We start from the raw sequence: 17,530 nt of genomic DNA on the forward strand, positions 1-17,530 counted from the left end.
TACAGACCCAAAATACTCATATACTCGTAGGTATTATAGTTATGTAGTCAAAAATTCGTTTGATACTATTACGATTATGTAGTAATAAATAATGTCCGCTACTTGGTCCACGTAGCGTATAATTGGTTATCTAAAAATCTCTTGGTAACTCTTTTAATTTCCGTAATAAAAAGTAGCCTAGGTCCCTTTAGATGTCTTTAAGATCTAAAATTGTAGGTAAAATAAGAAAAATCACGTAAATCTTTCACTCCGTTGCAGCGTAAATGAAGGAAAAACCAACAAGCAAACACAGTTATTATGAATGATAATATTAGCAAGGATGTTTTGTAAGTCTTTTAATATTTAATAAGTCTTTTAATATTTAATACTAAAGCTCTATTGCTGTATACTTGGTAATTTAACTGCAATTTTGCTGTTGCGTATTCTGGTCTATTTCCGGTGTGCGGAACTGACTTGACTGGTAGTGAAATTGACAAACCTGACACAAACGACATAATATTTGCTATGAATATTTTCACAAGTACTCATAGTAACAACACAGTTCAAAAAATACCAAATCTATTTGATACAAATTCATAATAGGCACAAAAAATACCGCGCGAAAAAATTTAAAACTGCACAAGTAGTAGGTATTAAGTTGTAGCAATTTGCAACATGGTTGTGAAGCCAAACTTTAGATTAAAAATGTTTTTCTAAATATTTTATTACCAATGATTTTTTAGTAATAGAAATATTTTTATTCAAATATAGGTACTTTTACAATTAGGAATTTTTTAATGGTCAAATGAATCTAACACACTGGTTTGAAATACTCATTTCTTTTTAAAGATTCGATTAACAATATTATAATATTATGCCATATATAAAAAGTAATTGCAGTCCTGCGCACGCTCATTTATAATTTACAGAATCTTCGATTGTGCAATATTATTGCTGTTTTCAGGATCATTATACCTACTTTTAATAGATCAGTGGCAAATATTGCAATGACGGTAGATAAGTAGTTTAAGCGTAGCACCAGAAATAGCTTGTACGTAACTAAATACAAATAGGTACAATTGCGAGTAGATATGTAGGCAATGGTACACAAACATCTGATGCAGGAATTTTGTAATTATTTGTAAAATACGAACAAAATGTGACCCGTAGATTTACATATTAAATCAATTATTTAGACCACTCGCATGATGCAAATTAATGATGCAAATTGGTAACATAAGCTATCGTTCACCGCAACCCTGCGCCGTCTCACGATACGCTCAACAGAGTGATCGTTTTCAATAGCCACTGTTGAGTTTGGGAACACGTTTAATCCGAACGAATGGTAGTCGCTATTTGTTTGGTTATTGATGGCGTAAGGGTCCGGCTTAATTGGAAAAGTGATGAACTTTTCCTGTTCCAGGACTTTTTCATTAGGTTTTTTGAGAAGAGCGTTGAGCGACTGTTTGACGACGTCTATGCGTCCTCCTATTCTCTTGTGGAATTGAGCAAATATCTACTAGCCAATCTGTTTGTTTGATTCCTGCCTTCAGTAAAACAAAAAAGATCATTTCTTTAGCTATCGTCTAGAACCACAGCTAATTAATTAATCCAGTCTAATGGTTGATTTTTACAAAGGGTGTTTATAAACAAATAGATCATACATCTGTTTCTGTTCTGTTGTAGACTGTTTTTACAAGTAAAATATGAAGTAAAATATGAATTGTAAATCTATGGTCTATACATAAGCTCATTCTAGTATCCGGCTTTCTTTGAAAATGGTCATTATCTAGGGTTCGTAAGTAAATCTAAGCACCGATTTAAAGTTTTCTACTAAGTAACTAATAAGTAAATAATAACTTTCAATTGTTGAAATGATTGAGTAAATTAGTTTGCAACAGTTAATTACTAATTCATACTTGTAATAACTTTATACGAGTATCATTAGAGGTAGGTACTTCAACATTTATGAAAAGTGAATGTAAGTATACCTAAGTATTATAATAAGATGAAAAATTTATTTCGCTATTCAATGATATGATATATAAATGTGATAGAAAAGGTGTTGTCAGACGCGATTTGAAAAAGAGCAAAGAATGATTGAATCGCTATCGGATCGGATCACACTTAGAATCCGTTTACTTTTAAGACCATAATATAAGGTAGGTATACTAAACTACAAAGCTTTCAAAATTCTCAAAACTAATTTGCCGAAATTGGCCCAATCTGTAAGCTGACATATGCAGGAGCATATTGGCTCTGAAGGAGCAATTAAACTTTTCATCACAATTTAGAAACTAATTTTCCGTAGTTTGACAGAGTCAGCTGTACGGTCGGCAGGTAAGTTCAAAATAGCGACCACTTGCAAGCTTGCTTGTTACTATATTGATTTGTGTGAAAATTTCCAACTCCGAACCTTCGATGGTCCAAACAAGCAAAGCAATAGGTAATTTCTAAACTATATTAATTTGGAACGATTGACATAAACTTATAGCAAAATTCAATTCAATTAGTGAAATCTTAATTTGGTGTACCTAGTGTTTATTTTGATAGATTGACGAATTGATTTTTCTAGTTATATTTTGAATAGGCTAGTTTCCTTTACAGACGGTATAAAAATCTAGATAGATCGTGTGCAAAAGCTGAAATAACTTCTTAATCAAAATAAACATAAGTAGGTATTCTTATTACAAAAATACGCTACTGTAAAACGTTAAATATTTAGAAATAAACAATTTCAACAACATAATATAGCGGTAAGTATAACAAAAATATTCAGTGCAATATCTAAAGTGTTCATCATAACATTCGCGATAGCAAGGCAGTAGGTAGGTGAACCGCGAAGTGAAACACGTCGCATGAAACTACCTTACATTCTGGGACATGCCTGCAATGTATTATGTCACTTTGTGCTTGATGCCTTCGTTTAATATAAAAATATTTGGAGAAACATCTATCGAGCTCTTAACTTTTGAGAATTTAATAATATGTTAACAAACAGAGATTCTGAGATGTTATATCTAGTATCTACCCATGCAACGTTGTGTACCTATTTTTAACCCCCTACCCAAAAAGAGGGGTGTTACAAGTTTGACGTGTGTTTTGTGTATCTGTGTTTCTGTCTGTGGCATCGTAGCTCCTAAACCAATGAACCGTTTTTCATTTAGTTTTTTTTTGTTCGAAAGGTGGCTTGATCGAGATTGTTCTTATAATCCAAGAAAATCGGTTTAGCAGTTTGAAAGTTATCAGCTCTTTTCTAGTTACTGTAACCTTCACTTGTCGGAGGTGTTAGTAAGCTATTGACAAAAAAAAAAGATTCCGATGAATTGAGAACCTTCTCCTTTTTTCTAAGTCGGTTAAGAAGGTTATAAATAAGTATACAAAATAGGCCCATTATCATAGTGTTCGTATAAAGCAAAATAATGAATTAAAATATTGGGAGGTCAAGAGCTGCTTGCTTCTCTGGTGCTTCATAGTTGGGATTGTTTGCTTAACTTTTATCATCAACCAACCACCAACATCTTCATTCAAAATGTGTAATGAGAAAAGTTTTGTCATCATAAAATTCGCCTATTTCTAGATATCTTTGCTTCACCATTAATACCATAATAACTGTGACCGTGAAACACACACATGCTAGTCTACCTATCAAAGGGGAATAATATACAGCAGTCTTAGCATGACGCCAAGAAGTTATTTCACGGGGGACTTGAGTTTTAAGTTTTGTCGTCTATCAACACCACGATTGCGGAAAACCTGCATTAATCGTTATTACAATAATTGCAATTGTTGTTATGAGCTGAATTGTTGGTATCCTCGTTGCAACAATGCATTGTAGCCAATAGTGAGTGAGTTTCAACCAATCATAGGTGATTGTGATTATGACTTTGTTGCTATCACTCTACCGCAATCGAGTTTTGTCCTTTTCGTAAGATAGTCTTTCAAGTCCTAGTCACACGTCAGGCAATGTTAACGTATTCAAGTTTGCAATAGGTAATATAATATGACATGAGTTGATATAAAGGCTAGGAAATGTTTTGTGTTTGTTAGGGTATGTGTACTTATGGCCATTTTTGACACTTGGGTGTAGAGATAATGTCGCCTTCTCACTCTATGATTCACGCAATGTTTGACAGCTAGGCCTGCCCCTAAAGTGATTTTGTTTGTACCAGTACCTTTCTCGATAGGTATAAAATGTAATGTTTAAAGCAAAATATATATTATATTTCCATAAAAAACTTCAATTTTCAATTGAAAACTATTATAATATGAAGTCATCAAAAATGACAGTTCAAACTTGTTAAATAAAACTTGAAACACACTATCAAACAAAATATATGTATGTGATAGCACTGTCAGCTTTGTCAGTTGACTGCTAGGTTTGTAAGTTATCGAACCGAGAAAAGAAGCCTTTTAAAACCTTCTTTATAAAGACTTGCGGCAGTAGGATAGGTAGCACGGGATAAATATCAAGGTAGCCTTTTATCAACCTAAAGGACTCTCACAGAGAGACGCGCGTCGATATTGTTATAGGATTTCCGATAAAAAGTGGTACAGGGCGTGCCTTATTATTATTGTATTGAATTATTGCAACAATATAAGACATCACACAACAACTACAATACAAATAGTAATTAAGTATAATACGAATGTAAAATTATTTTTAATCTTATAGAAATAGAATTGTTTTTGTTCAAATATACTTGTACAAGTGATTTTAAATAGTCGCGTGAATCTACCACTGGTTCAGAACGCCTAATAACCTGTTTAAATATAATATTTGTAATATGGAAATTCATATATTATGGTTTAAAAAAAGGAAGCCACGATAAAAAAGGGATTTTCAAAACAAAATAATATGCTCCTACTTAAATCTATAGAGCTTAACTATATGTGTTTAGTAACTCAAAATTTTAAAAACCCCTGACACAAAAACCTCTATAAGAAAACTAGAAAAGAGCTTATAACGACTGAATCGATTTTCTTCAATTATAGCTAGAAACACTCGATCAAGCCAAGCCACCTTTCAAACAAAAAAACTAAATTTAAAATCGATTCATTCGTTTAGGAGCTACAATGCCACAGACAATTACACAGATATACAGATGCACACGTCAAACTTATAACACCCCTCTTTTTGGGTCGGGGCCCGGGGGTTAAAAATTGGAGCATGACACTACAAATTATGAAATAATTCATCCTAGACTAGACCATGCTACGGCCACGATATCACTACCATATAAAAGCAAAAGTGTGTTTGTTGGTTTGTCCTTGTATTACGCCGTAACGGAGGAACGGATTGACGTGGTTCTTGGATGGCATGGCACGGATAGTATAGTTAAACTTAAAGATCTCGAGAGTGACAGAGGCTATTTTTTGTACCGAAAAATGAAAGCGTTCCCACAGAATTTTTTAAATCTAAATCCACGCGGACGAAATTAGGGACATCGGTTAGTTGATATTAATAACTAGCTGATGCCCGCAGCTTCGCCCGCGTGGATTGGTCAGATCCCCTGCAGCATCAGGATTGAGGAGTTGGACTCCAAATTTTTTATGAAACAATGTCGCAAAGTTCCTCTATCGATTAAAAAAGAAATGACGCAAATCGGTTCAGAAATCTCGGAGATTTCGGTGTACATAGGTAGAAAAACACAACTCCCTTTTTAAAAGTCGGTTAAAAAAGTAGCCTATTTTACGCCCTGGTCAATCCTCTACTTGCCTGTGAAAGTCCCGTCAAAATCGGTTCAGCCGTTCCAAAGATTAGCCTTTTCAAACAGACAGACAGACAGACAGACAAAAATTTTAAAAACGTGTGATTCAGTTATGGTATCGTTCAAATAACCATATGAGCTTAATATGAGGTAGTTATTTCGAAATTACAGACAGACACTCCAATTTTATTTATTAGTATAAAGTATAGACTAGCTGATGCCCGCAGCTTCGCCCGCGTGGATTGGTCAGATCCCCTGCAGCATCAGGATTGAGGAGTTGGACTCCAAATTTTTTGTGAAACAATGTCGCAAAGATCCTCCATCGATTAAAAAAGAAATGACGCAAATCGGTTCAGAAATCTCGGAGATTTCGGTGTACATAGGTAGAAAAACACAACTCCCTTTTTAAAAGTCGGTTAAAAAAGTAGCCTATTTTACGCCCTGGTCAATCCTCTACTTGCCTGTGAAAGTCCCGTCAAAATCGGTTCAGCCGTTCCAAAGATTAGCCTTTTCAAACAGACAGACAGACAGACAGACAGACAGACAGACAGACAGACAGACAGACAGACAAAAATTTTAAAAACGTGTGATTCAGTTATGGTATCGTTCAAATAACCATATGAGCTTAATATGAGGTAGTTATTTCGAAATTACAGACAGACACTCCAATTTTATTTATTAGTATAGATTCATTGTCGCATTTGATGTCTTGAAAACGTATACAATAAAGGCTATACAAATAGGGAAGTAAGTCAAATGATGGACGTGCTTACGAATATAACCTAGCTATCAGTTAGAGACAGTCTGTATGCTTGATACAGTATCGAAAGGGGACAGGAAGCCTTTACAAATCATCTAGAAAGGCCCACGACAGAGGGATCGGTATTCAACGACCAATCACGGAGACACTTGTCAGCGTTGTGAAGATGATGCGCCGATAAAATAGTATTATTGAGTTTGTTTAGTGGCGTACAAAGGATTTCAGATAGGGCATCCAATGGAAATACTAGTTTGTATACAGACACTGCAAGAAGTTTGTTGTTTCGAATTATAATGTCGTAGAAGAACATTAGTTTGACAAGTGTAAATTAAAAATTTATAACACCCCCGACAATCCAAAGTATTTGAGTTTTCCAAAACATCATTTTCAAATAAATAATTATATATTTAGGCAACGTCCATCTTGACAGCTTGACATTTGTCTATTGACATAATATTATGAACCTAACGGTTATCTAACCTTCTTTTCTACAAGAAAACTAGAAAAGAGCTGATAACTCTTAAACGGCTGAACCAATTTTTTTAGATTATAGCTAAGAACACTCTCGATCAAGCCACCTTTAAAACAAAAAAAACTAAATTAAAATCGGTTCATTCGTTTAGGCGCTACGATGCCACAGACAGATACACAGATACACAGATACACAGATACACAGATACACAGATACACAGACACACAGATACACAGATACACACGTCAAACTTATAACACCCCTCTTTTTGGGTCGGGGGTTAAAAATAGACGATTAAAATGTGTGATTTATGTTAGGCTAGCTCAGGCCCACGACTTCGTCCACGTGGATTTAGGGTTTTTATTTTGTCAGCATTTTCAAAATTATGTTTTCCTCGGTTTTTGAAGCTCCTAGAAGAACTCTGCAGTAAAAATAAATTGTACTAAGTTCTGCACATCTTTTTCATTATCTATCTTTCATGATCTAGTCTAGTTATTGAACAATGAACACACGAATAAATAAGTTAGTGAACAAGTGGTCTAGTTGCCAAAGCATTTAGACTGTGATACCAGAGATGTGGGTTCGAATCCCGCCGCCGGACGCGGTTGTTGTGCAATTGTTGTATCTATTTATTTGAAAACTAGAGGATGCCCACGACTTCGTCCGCGTGGATTTAGGTTTTTAAAGATCCCGTGGGAAATGTTTGATTTTCCGGGATAAAAAGTAGCCTATGTTCGTCCCCGGGGATATAAGCTAACCCTGTACTAAATTTCGTCAGAGTCGGTTAAACTTTTGGGCCCTGAAAAAGACAGACAGACAGACACACTTTCGCATTTATAATATTATAGTAATGCATTTAAATATCGATGTTTTCTCTAAGTGTATGTAAACATTTAAAAACTAAATTCTTGGTCAAACTGGCTGAAAAAAGAACAGCAGATTTTATAAGCTATCCACTTAAGTGTTCATTAAATCAATGGATTTAATAAAACGTAATTTCACGGGTTATTGTAATGCAAATCCATAAGCTCAGGATATTACTAAACATCGTTTAGGATCTAATAAATAAACATGAAGCGATGGAGCTCGCGATGGAAAACCAATTTTATTTGATACCTACAAAATGGGGTAATTTAGAAGGCTGGCAAAGTTGCAGCTTTTTTTGGTCTTATATTTAAAAAAATAATTAATTGCACAACTAAGTTCTACTAAATTATGGATAAGTAACTATGCCTTTGGCTTTATCAGCGTCAAGTTCGGGAAAGTACTTACTGTCTCTATCTTGTTATTTTTGTTTCAAAAAATTTAATTTTCGCGTGTATCGATTACTTTATTAGGGTACCGTAACTCTAATGCTGAGATTCATGATGCGCAGGTGTACCCGAAGTGTGGCCGTAACTTTACTGCTCACATTCAATTCTTTATTAAATAAATTTTTATTTCTTTTTAACCCCCGACACAAAAAGAGAGGTGTTATAAGTTTGACGTGTGTCTCTGTGTATCTGTCTGTGGCATCGTAGCGCCTAAACGAATGAACCGATTTTAATTTAGTTTTTTTTGTTTGAAAGGTGGTTTGATCGAGAGTGTTCTTAACTATCATCCAAGAAAATCGGTTCAGCCGTTTGAAAGTTATCAGCTTTTTTTCTAGTTACTGTAACCTTCACTTGTCGGGGGTGTTACAAATTTTTAATTTACATTTGTAAATAGCGAGTAAACGAGCAGGCGGGTCACCTGATGTACCACCACCATCAATGTGTTGCCGGCTTTTCAGGAATTTGCAGTGAATTTTGCTGAGTATCCGAATTTTCACTTACTAACCATACTAACTTAGGAAAATAAGGAAATGTAATAACTAACAAAACTAATCTACTATGTAACTAATTAAGGAATATGAGAAATAAAAAGGCTTTTTTATTATATTTATTTAATTTATCCAAATTGTTGCGAATCCCAATGTCGATTCCTATAAAAATATTTAACTGGCATAAAGTTCAAAGTTAGTTTGACCGCCACAGGCCACAGCCCAAGCGGAAAGTTTCTTTAGATCACTTGACCGGCTTTAACTTTTAACTCGTTTTGTCAGGCACTCCAAAATATTTGTACCTACCTATCCGCAATCCATTTACTAGAAACGTCCTATTTTGGTACGATAGAGTTAGAAAACTATTTGCAAATTAATCCTATACTTACTGATAAACTACTTCAGGCAGATTTACTGAAAAGTAGGTACATACCTTAGTTCTTCAATAATAGAAGTGCATTTTTTATTATTTCCCCTTGTATAATGTAGGGGCTAGCGGATCCTCACTATTTAATCCGCGTGGATTTAGGTTCTTGAAAATCACGTAGGAAATCTTTGTAAAAAATAGTCTATCTCAATTTCCAGATATTAAACTACTTAAATCCTCAGAAGCCAAGCTTGAAGGACAAGCCCACATACTTTACATGCAAACGCACTTTCATATTTATATTATGGGTGGTGATTATTATTATAACAAAAGTAAATCACAATCCGGTGCCTATTCGTTTATAACTTCTTAGAGGTTTTCAATGCGGTTAACCTACCACTAAAGCCAATGATTAAAACATTTATATTGTTAGCTCATTGTTAGCTCATACGTACATCTTAAAGTAAATAAACGACGGTTTTCTTTCAAAAGGCTCGCTTACTCTACCAAAGTATCTCCAAGTTATGCGTAAACAAAGCAACGGGGCATAATTTCGTCCAATAAAGAGATGCTTCGAGCGTAAGGTATCTGGTACAGTCACCAACAAGGACCTTTTAACTTGTCCACTTAGACCCTATATAAATAAAGACTACATTGGTATAAAAGAAATCATTTACGCTGCCGTCTGTACATTCCACTAGGGGATAGAATATTTATTCTAGAGACGTCAACTCTTCTGGACGTGCAATTATTGAGTAAATGTTTACGTTGAGGAGTATCCTGTGCTTGAATTGAGAGTCCCTATTATTTAAAAGCAACTAGCTCAGGCTTTTAGTATCAATTTGCAGTGAGTAAATGAGTTTAATGGTAAGAATTGCTGAGAGGAGTTCCCTTCATGAATTTACTAAGCGTTTCTATTGGTAGACAGTAATTGCTTTTATCATCTTTCTACAGTATATAGGCAAATGATTTGAGTGGTTCCTCTCGTGATAGTTGAGTAGTTAGGTAATAGTAGAGACAAACAGAAGTTTCGTTGTTATATGCCTGCATTATGGTCGGAAGCAACTAGACGCTTTTAGTATCAATTTGCAGTAATAGGTAGAAACTCACTGCAAATTGAAACTGAGTAGTAGAGTGTACCTGATGGGTATAATTAATTATTGAGTTATTAAAGCTTTCACAGAAGCTTGCCATTTTGATTTTCTGCCACCGAAAATTACTAGCTTTTGATAACAACTTGCAGAATTATTATGAAATATAAATAAAATAATTTAACAGTGAGGCCGCTGCATTTTCAGCACCAAACATTACATTTCGTTCCGTCCGTCCGTCAAAATCAAAGAGGATTCTTAAAAGCCCATCATTTCAACATATTTTGTACTAGGTAGCTGGTGGCCCGGAAATTGACATAGACAACTTTTTATCCCGAAAAAGCAAGAGTTTAAAAACTAAATCCACGCGGACCCGTGTCTCTAGTAATTAACGAGTATTTAATAACTTTGCTTTCTAAAATAAACGTTTCATGTAAACATTATCGTTTAAATGATTTATTTACGGCGAAATATACGATAAAATAACAAGCATAAATTAAAAATTTATAACACCCCCAACAAGTAAAGGTTACAGTAACTAGAAAAGAGCTGATAACTTTCAAACGGCTGAACCGATTTCCTTGAATGCTTGCTTAGAACACTATCGATCAAGCCACCTTTCAAACAAAAAAAAAAAAACAAAATTAAAATCGGTTCATTAGTTTAGGAGTTACGATGCCACAGACAGATACACAGATACACACGTCAAACTTATAACACCCCTCTTTCGGGTCGGGGGTTAAAAATAGTAGGTATTATGTGAGGCGCGAGCTCATCGGTATGTCGTTGACGCGGATGCTGGGATAATCTCGTTGAAAGATTTGATTTTCTGCTAAATTTGATAAAAGTAATGAAACAGTCCCTCGGGTGCGAATCTAGCTTGATGGATCGGAATGTGGGACACTGATTTTGTAAATCATGAAATAGATTGAAGAATTTAAGATAGGTAATCATCATCATCATCATCATCAGCCCACTGTTGGACATAGGCCTTCCCTATAGAGCGCCACCACACCCGGTCCTCAGCCTTCCTCATCCAGCCACTTCCCGCCAGCCGCTTTATATCGATATCGATAAGATAGGTATGTTTCCGACGAAATATCGGCAAAGCCGTGCCGCCAAGCGATTTAGCGTTCCGGTACGATGCCGTGTAGAAACCAATAAGGGATATGGGTTTAATAAAACTGCCACACCCCTACCAAGTTGGCCCACTTCCATCGTAAATTGCATCATCACTTACTACCATGTGAGATTGCAGTCTATAGGCTAAGAAATGAAATTAAAAATATTTTTACAAGACTTTTCAATGATTTATTTATCTACTGCCAGGCAATTTTTTAACCATTGGAAAATTTACGTTTTGACAGTTTTTACGGTTCCGTACCTCAAAAGGAAAAACGGAACCCTTATAGGATCATTTTGTTGTCTGTCTGTTTGTCTGTCCGTCTGTCCGTCCGTCCGACCGTCTGTCTGTCCGTCCGTCCGTCCGTCCGTCCGTCCGTCCGTCTGTCTGTCTGTAACTTAATATTTTAGTGTTATCGAAACTACTTTAAACAGTATTCTGAAAACAGAACTAAAAGTCACGAATTTGGACAGTTTTATATTGTAATAATAAGTTTGTCTACCCTTTTCTTATTACATAGGTAAGAGAAAGATGCGAATACTCTAAAACTAAATTAACTATCAGTAGGTACCATGTAATAACTGAGAATGATCAGTTAAACTCACAGTGGGCATTCTCCGGCAAACAAGTGAGTTTAGCTGAATACATTCCCATTCTAAAAATAAAAAGAGTCATTCAAAAATTCGAAATTAATTCTTTGACTTTTAAGCGAATTTTTTATCCGCATTGAATGGTTGCAGCCTGCAGGCTATATTTCACATTGATACGGCACCTGGGAGCAATCTAAACAAAATGTTTATGGACTGTATTCGTTGCAGATCAAAACAAAAGTTTAGCAATATACCTACATATAGTTCGCGACAGGTCGACATAGCACTCGCCAGACCCGTTACTACAGCCTTCGCGCTAGCCCGGTGCGGGATAGTGCGGGTAACGTGCGGGTGTGCGGAGCGTCCCGCCAACTCATACCCCGATTGCCATGTCGACCTGTCGCGAACTAAAACCACTCGCAAAAACAACAATTTTGCCAAACAGGAAAAAAGTCATTATATTTTACTGTCGAGAAGATTAGTTTTAGAATATGTCTGCAAAATTTCATGGACTTTGGTTGCTTAATATTCAAATGAAATTGGAACTACGACTGTATGAAACGAGTGACGGAGAGAGCCCTCTAATTCTAGGTAGGCATTCAAGTTACTTGCTGTGTTTTCATTAATATTCCTCTCATTGGGTAGGCACAATGTACCGCAAATTGCAAAATATAAAACCTACTCATTATAAAATATTTGACATGGTGATATTAAAAAAACTTTCATCAATTCAGTAATTCAGTTACCTCGTTATTTTAACGCTAATTAAACAGGCTGCGGTTTTTTAGCACAGGCTTTTTGGATGCGGGCTTGTGAATATGAAAAATCTTCAACATGTAGTAGGTAGCCTACATACCTACCACATATTATATTAATACGAATTTCATTTATTTTGCCGTAGAATACTTGTCTGGAATTTTATAAAATATCTTTTTCCTATCTGTTTTTAACCACCCACCCAAAAAGAGGGGCCTTATCTGTATATCTGTCTGTGGCATCGTAGCTCCTAAACGAATGAACCGATTTTAGTTTAGTCTTTTTTGTTTGAAAGGTGGCTTGATCGAGAGTGTTCTTAACTATAATAGAAGAAAATCGGTTTAGCCGTTCGAAAGTTTTCTTATAGAGGTTTTTGTGTCGGGGGTTTTTTAAATTTTGAGTTATCTTTTAAGTAGAAGCTACAATTGTCTATAATATTTACTTGTATCTTCAATAAACTTTTAACATTTTATGCTCTACCTACTCGTATGTATCTTATTTATCACATTTCTGTTTATAAAAAATAGGTAAGCCAGAAAACTATTTGTGCAAAGCCTGTGCGATTCAGCTTTTAATTTAAAAAGAGTAATTTGATAATTTGGCTAATACTGTTGTATGCACTATCTAAACCAAACTTTTACAGGGCTAATGTTATTTATCCTTTTCCGCAGAGAGCATTATGAAAGGAACAGCAATTATGTTCCGATCTGTCATTCTACTTTAGTTAAGAGGGCTCTCTCCGTCACTCGTTTCATACAATCGTACTTTGCAATTTCATTTGAATATTAAGCAACCAAAGTCCATGAAATTTTGCAGACATATTCTAGAAACTAATATCTATGACTGTGGTTTTCCAGATTTCAGTTAAAATATTCGATTTTAAAGTTACGCGGTCTTAAAAATTTACATACAAATCTTTGAGCCCCTGTAATTTTAAAACTACATATTTTTAGAAAAATCTAAAACACCACAGACACAGATATTAGTTTCTAAAATATGTCTGCAAAATTTCACGGACTTTGGTTGCTTAATATTCAAATGAAATTGGAACTACGATTGTATGAAGCGAGTGACGGAGAGAGCCCTGTTAAGAGAGTGTGTAGAATATAACTTGAATATTGGAACAGCTTGATTACTAGCCGAAATAACAAAGATCCCGGTTTTTATGATTAAATCCGCTTGGAACAATTTGGAAATATTTCCAACCATAAACGTCTCAATAAAAACTCTTAATTCTGTGTAGCTCTTCAACATCTGGCTGAAGTGTCTTTTAAACTTGGAAAGGAACATAATTTAATAATGAGGCGTTTGCTAAGTGTCCAACTAAGTTATTTAGTGACAAAGTTACATTAAGGTATAGTTAAGAAGTATCGCTTTCGCTAGGTACAACTTTGACCGTCTCTAACTTTTCACTTTATCTTAACTAGGTATACTTAACTATTTATTTGAACTTATTACTATCTTGAAAATAAAATACTAAAGGTATTATACCAAAATATAGAATAAAAGTTTATTTAGTTACCTTTTGAAATTTGACTACATAAAGTTCCTGTTTTCAAAATCCGTGTAAACTTTATCTGAAACAAAGAAAGAATTACCAAAATTAATAATTATCGTTATTAACAAAATAATTTCAAAATAAATTAAAACAAGTACGTATATAACAAAATGACAAATCAGACTTCTTATACCAACAGAATATTATACTAAAGTGTTTAGTACATTATAACATCTATTAAATTTCTTACCAGCGAATCATGGTATAATTAATGTGACAGTATGACCATGGTAGGAGTAGGCATGAGCTAGTTTATTTTAATTTTAAAATTGTTTATCTGTGTTACCTTTTCACAGCCCATCGGTTTAACTGATATTGACGTTTCGTTCGCAAAGGATTTTGAAAAGTTTAAATAGAGACGAAGTCGCGCTTCATCACTTACCACCAGGTGAGATTGCAGTCAAGGGCTAACTTGTATGGTAATAAAAAGAAAGAAAGAGTAAAATGGTTAGCAGGCAACGAGCGTGCATACATTATATTGTAATAATAAATAATAATAATTGAAGTACAAAATACACACGCAACAACAAGTTGTAATTCAAAAAAATTAAAAACATGACCTACCAAAAACCTGTTTTGAAAACTTAAACTTAGTACTTATCGGGACTTGTGTTATTTTTATGATAAACTAGCTGATGCCCGGTACCAGGTAGTACTACAATAATAAACAAGCCTCACAGGTGAACACAAAAGTAAACACGATTTACAGAAGAAATCTCTCGTTGTGTGTGGTAAACACTTATCAAAAAGTGGTTTGTTTAGGAGCCTCGATCAAAACGCAGACAATAGGATTACTAATTGAACGAGCAGTTGCTTGTATTGCGGATATTACGATTTTTAAGGTTCCGTACCTCAAAAGAAAAAAATGAACCCTTTTTGCTGTCTGTCCGTCTGACTCTCTGTCTGTCTGTCTGTCCATCTGTCTATTTGTTTGTCTGTCTGTCTGTCCATCTGTCTGTTTGTGCATCTGTCCGTCTGTCCGTCTGTCGTGTCTGTCAAGAAAACTATATATAAAAAATATAGGGTAGGTACTTCGCGTTGACCTAGAATCGTGAAAGTAAGTAAGATAACTATACCAAGTGGGGTACAGCCGAGTTTCTTGCTGGTTCTTCTCGGTAGGAACAGCATTCCGAACCAGTGGTAGATTATTTTGACGATTCAAAAGCACTTGTAAAAGTTTAATTGAATAAAAATAATTTGAGTTTGAGTTTGAGTTTATCATATGAAACCTGTACATTCTAAAACCTATTTTTGTTTATTTCTATGCACAATAGTTTTGTTTTTGATTTATCGTGCAAAATGTCGGAAAAATACCCGAGTACGGAATCCTCGGTGCGCGAGTCTGACTCGCACTTTATGGCGTTTTATCGCATATATTCGAACTTTATCTTTTTTGCTATTATGTTATAAGGAGATGGTCTATAAATATGATTTTATATTATAACGGGTGTTGGTTTTTATGTTAATTGACATACTTGCTTAGTTTGTATTAAGTTAGCATTTATGATTATTAAAAGCTGTAACTTTATAACCTAAGCACTTGAATATAACAGTAATAAGAAGTTATAGTACCTATAGTTAACTTGAATAAAAATATATTCTATTCTATTCTATGTTTTGTGTGCCTGTTGATGTTCAGCTATTACATGTTCCTACGACCGTAGCCCCCGACTAAATAAATTATAGAGAAGTGTACCTATTGTTTTCAGGTTTCATGTATGTGAGTTTCTCTGTTCCACCATAACTTCTAAATTCCTGAACAGATGGGGATGTATGAGATATCATTGGTACGCTTACATAACCGAATGACATTATAGTTATAATTTTTTTGAAGAAAGTTCAATACTTATAGCAAAGCAGATTGTATTTTATTTTATCAAACGTGGTCATAAATGAAAAGTTCAGTTTTGTTTTCATTATTTGTCGCATGGACGCACTATATAAAGCGCGTAACTATTTGACCTCCGAGGGTATAATAGTAGCGAACAAATAATAGTTTATAATTGTACTTAGATACCCTCAAAGGTCAAATGGTAAATAATTGGAGCAAAGGATTTATGCTCCAAATGAAGTTTAGGTCCTAAGTAAACCTCTTTGTCGAATAATCCGCCCACAGTCATTACGTCGTGTTTAGTTTTTCGCTGAAAATTAAACGAAAGATTACTTTAATTTTCGGATATTAAAAAAGTTTAGGGATCTCTTTTATAAAAGGTAGGTATATATTCCACTTCAGTTTTGGTTGGGGTAAATTACTGAAAGTTCTCTCATAGCGGAGATCTAAGTTAGAGAGAGTAACTAAGCTACTTACATGCAAAATCTTCTATACCCAGTGGTTTGAGAAATTTATGTGTCAGTCAGATTGTCTTTTTACATTGTAATGTAAAGCCGCTAGGTAACTGGGCCACCCGTTGTCCCTCGAGTGTCATTTTTTATAGTAACAAGTGTAAATTAAAAATTTATAACACCCCCGACAAGTGAAGGTTACAGTAACTAGGATAGAGCTGATAACTTTCAAACGGCTGAATCGATTTTCTTTTATTATAGCTAAGAACACTCTCGATTAAAGCCACCTTTCAAACAAAAAAAAACTAAATTAAAATCGGTTCATTAGTTTAGGAGCTACGATGCCACAGACAGATACACAGATACCCACGTCTAACTTATAACACCCCTCTTTGTGGGTCGGGGGTTAAAAATAATAAAAATCGATGAAGGAGTGGAATGGGTGGAATTTACAAAAATACTGAAACACGTTTTTAATTCTTACTTCATTTTGAAACAAAAACCTAAATTTTATGAATATATCTAACTTCAAAAATTACGGACTACATACAAACTTGTTTTCTCTATATCTTAACCCTCTTGGGGTTGGACTTTCCAAATATTGTGAGACACATATTTCTTTATTTTTAACGAGGTGCAAACTTTATCATTGTACATTCCAAATACCAATTTCTCCACTATGATGTTTCAGGGCACTGCAATCCTAAGCTGTGGAGATTCAAGAACTGCTGGTTACATACTTGGCCAGCGTTCGTCGTACATCTATTAAAAGGACTTTAATATTTCAAGGATAAAAGTAAATTTTGGGATAAAATAGGTACACGACGAATATATTATCGTTACCCAATACCGCCAATGTTGTTGATCAAATACAGGGACCTCTGTGATGAAAAAACATGATTGTTTTAATTAAAAACTGTGGTATGTACAAATAAAACACAATATGGCGAGCAGTGAAATGTTTATTCATATTATTACTAGGTGATGTCCAGGTGAATTTAGGTTTTTTAAAAGTCCCGTGGAGAATCTTTGATTTTTT

At 34.7% G+C, this 17,530-nt stretch overlaps 1 protein-coding gene across 3 annotated transcripts in view; it reads right to left on the reverse strand.

Annotated features, from left to right (window-relative positions):
• LOC123867643 (poly(rC)-binding protein 3) overlaps nucleotides 1-17,530 on the reverse strand; it is a 217,222-nt gene that overhangs the window by 48,042 nt on the left and 151,650 nt on the right. For all 3 annotated transcript variants that reach the window (XM_045909799.1, XM_045909797.1, XM_045909795.1), the window contains one exon: nucleotides 14,173-14,227. The gene's annotated coding sequence lies outside the window, so the exon portion shown is untranslated. The remainder of the gene's footprint in view (nucleotides 1-14,172; nucleotides 14,228-17,530) is intronic.

Source organism: Maniola jurtina, chromosome 8 (genome assembly GCF_905333055.1).
Source record: "Maniola jurtina chromosome 8, ilManJurt1.1, whole genome shotgun sequence".
Taxonomy (NCBI): domain Eukaryota; kingdom Metazoa; phylum Arthropoda; class Insecta; order Lepidoptera; family Nymphalidae; genus Maniola; species Maniola jurtina.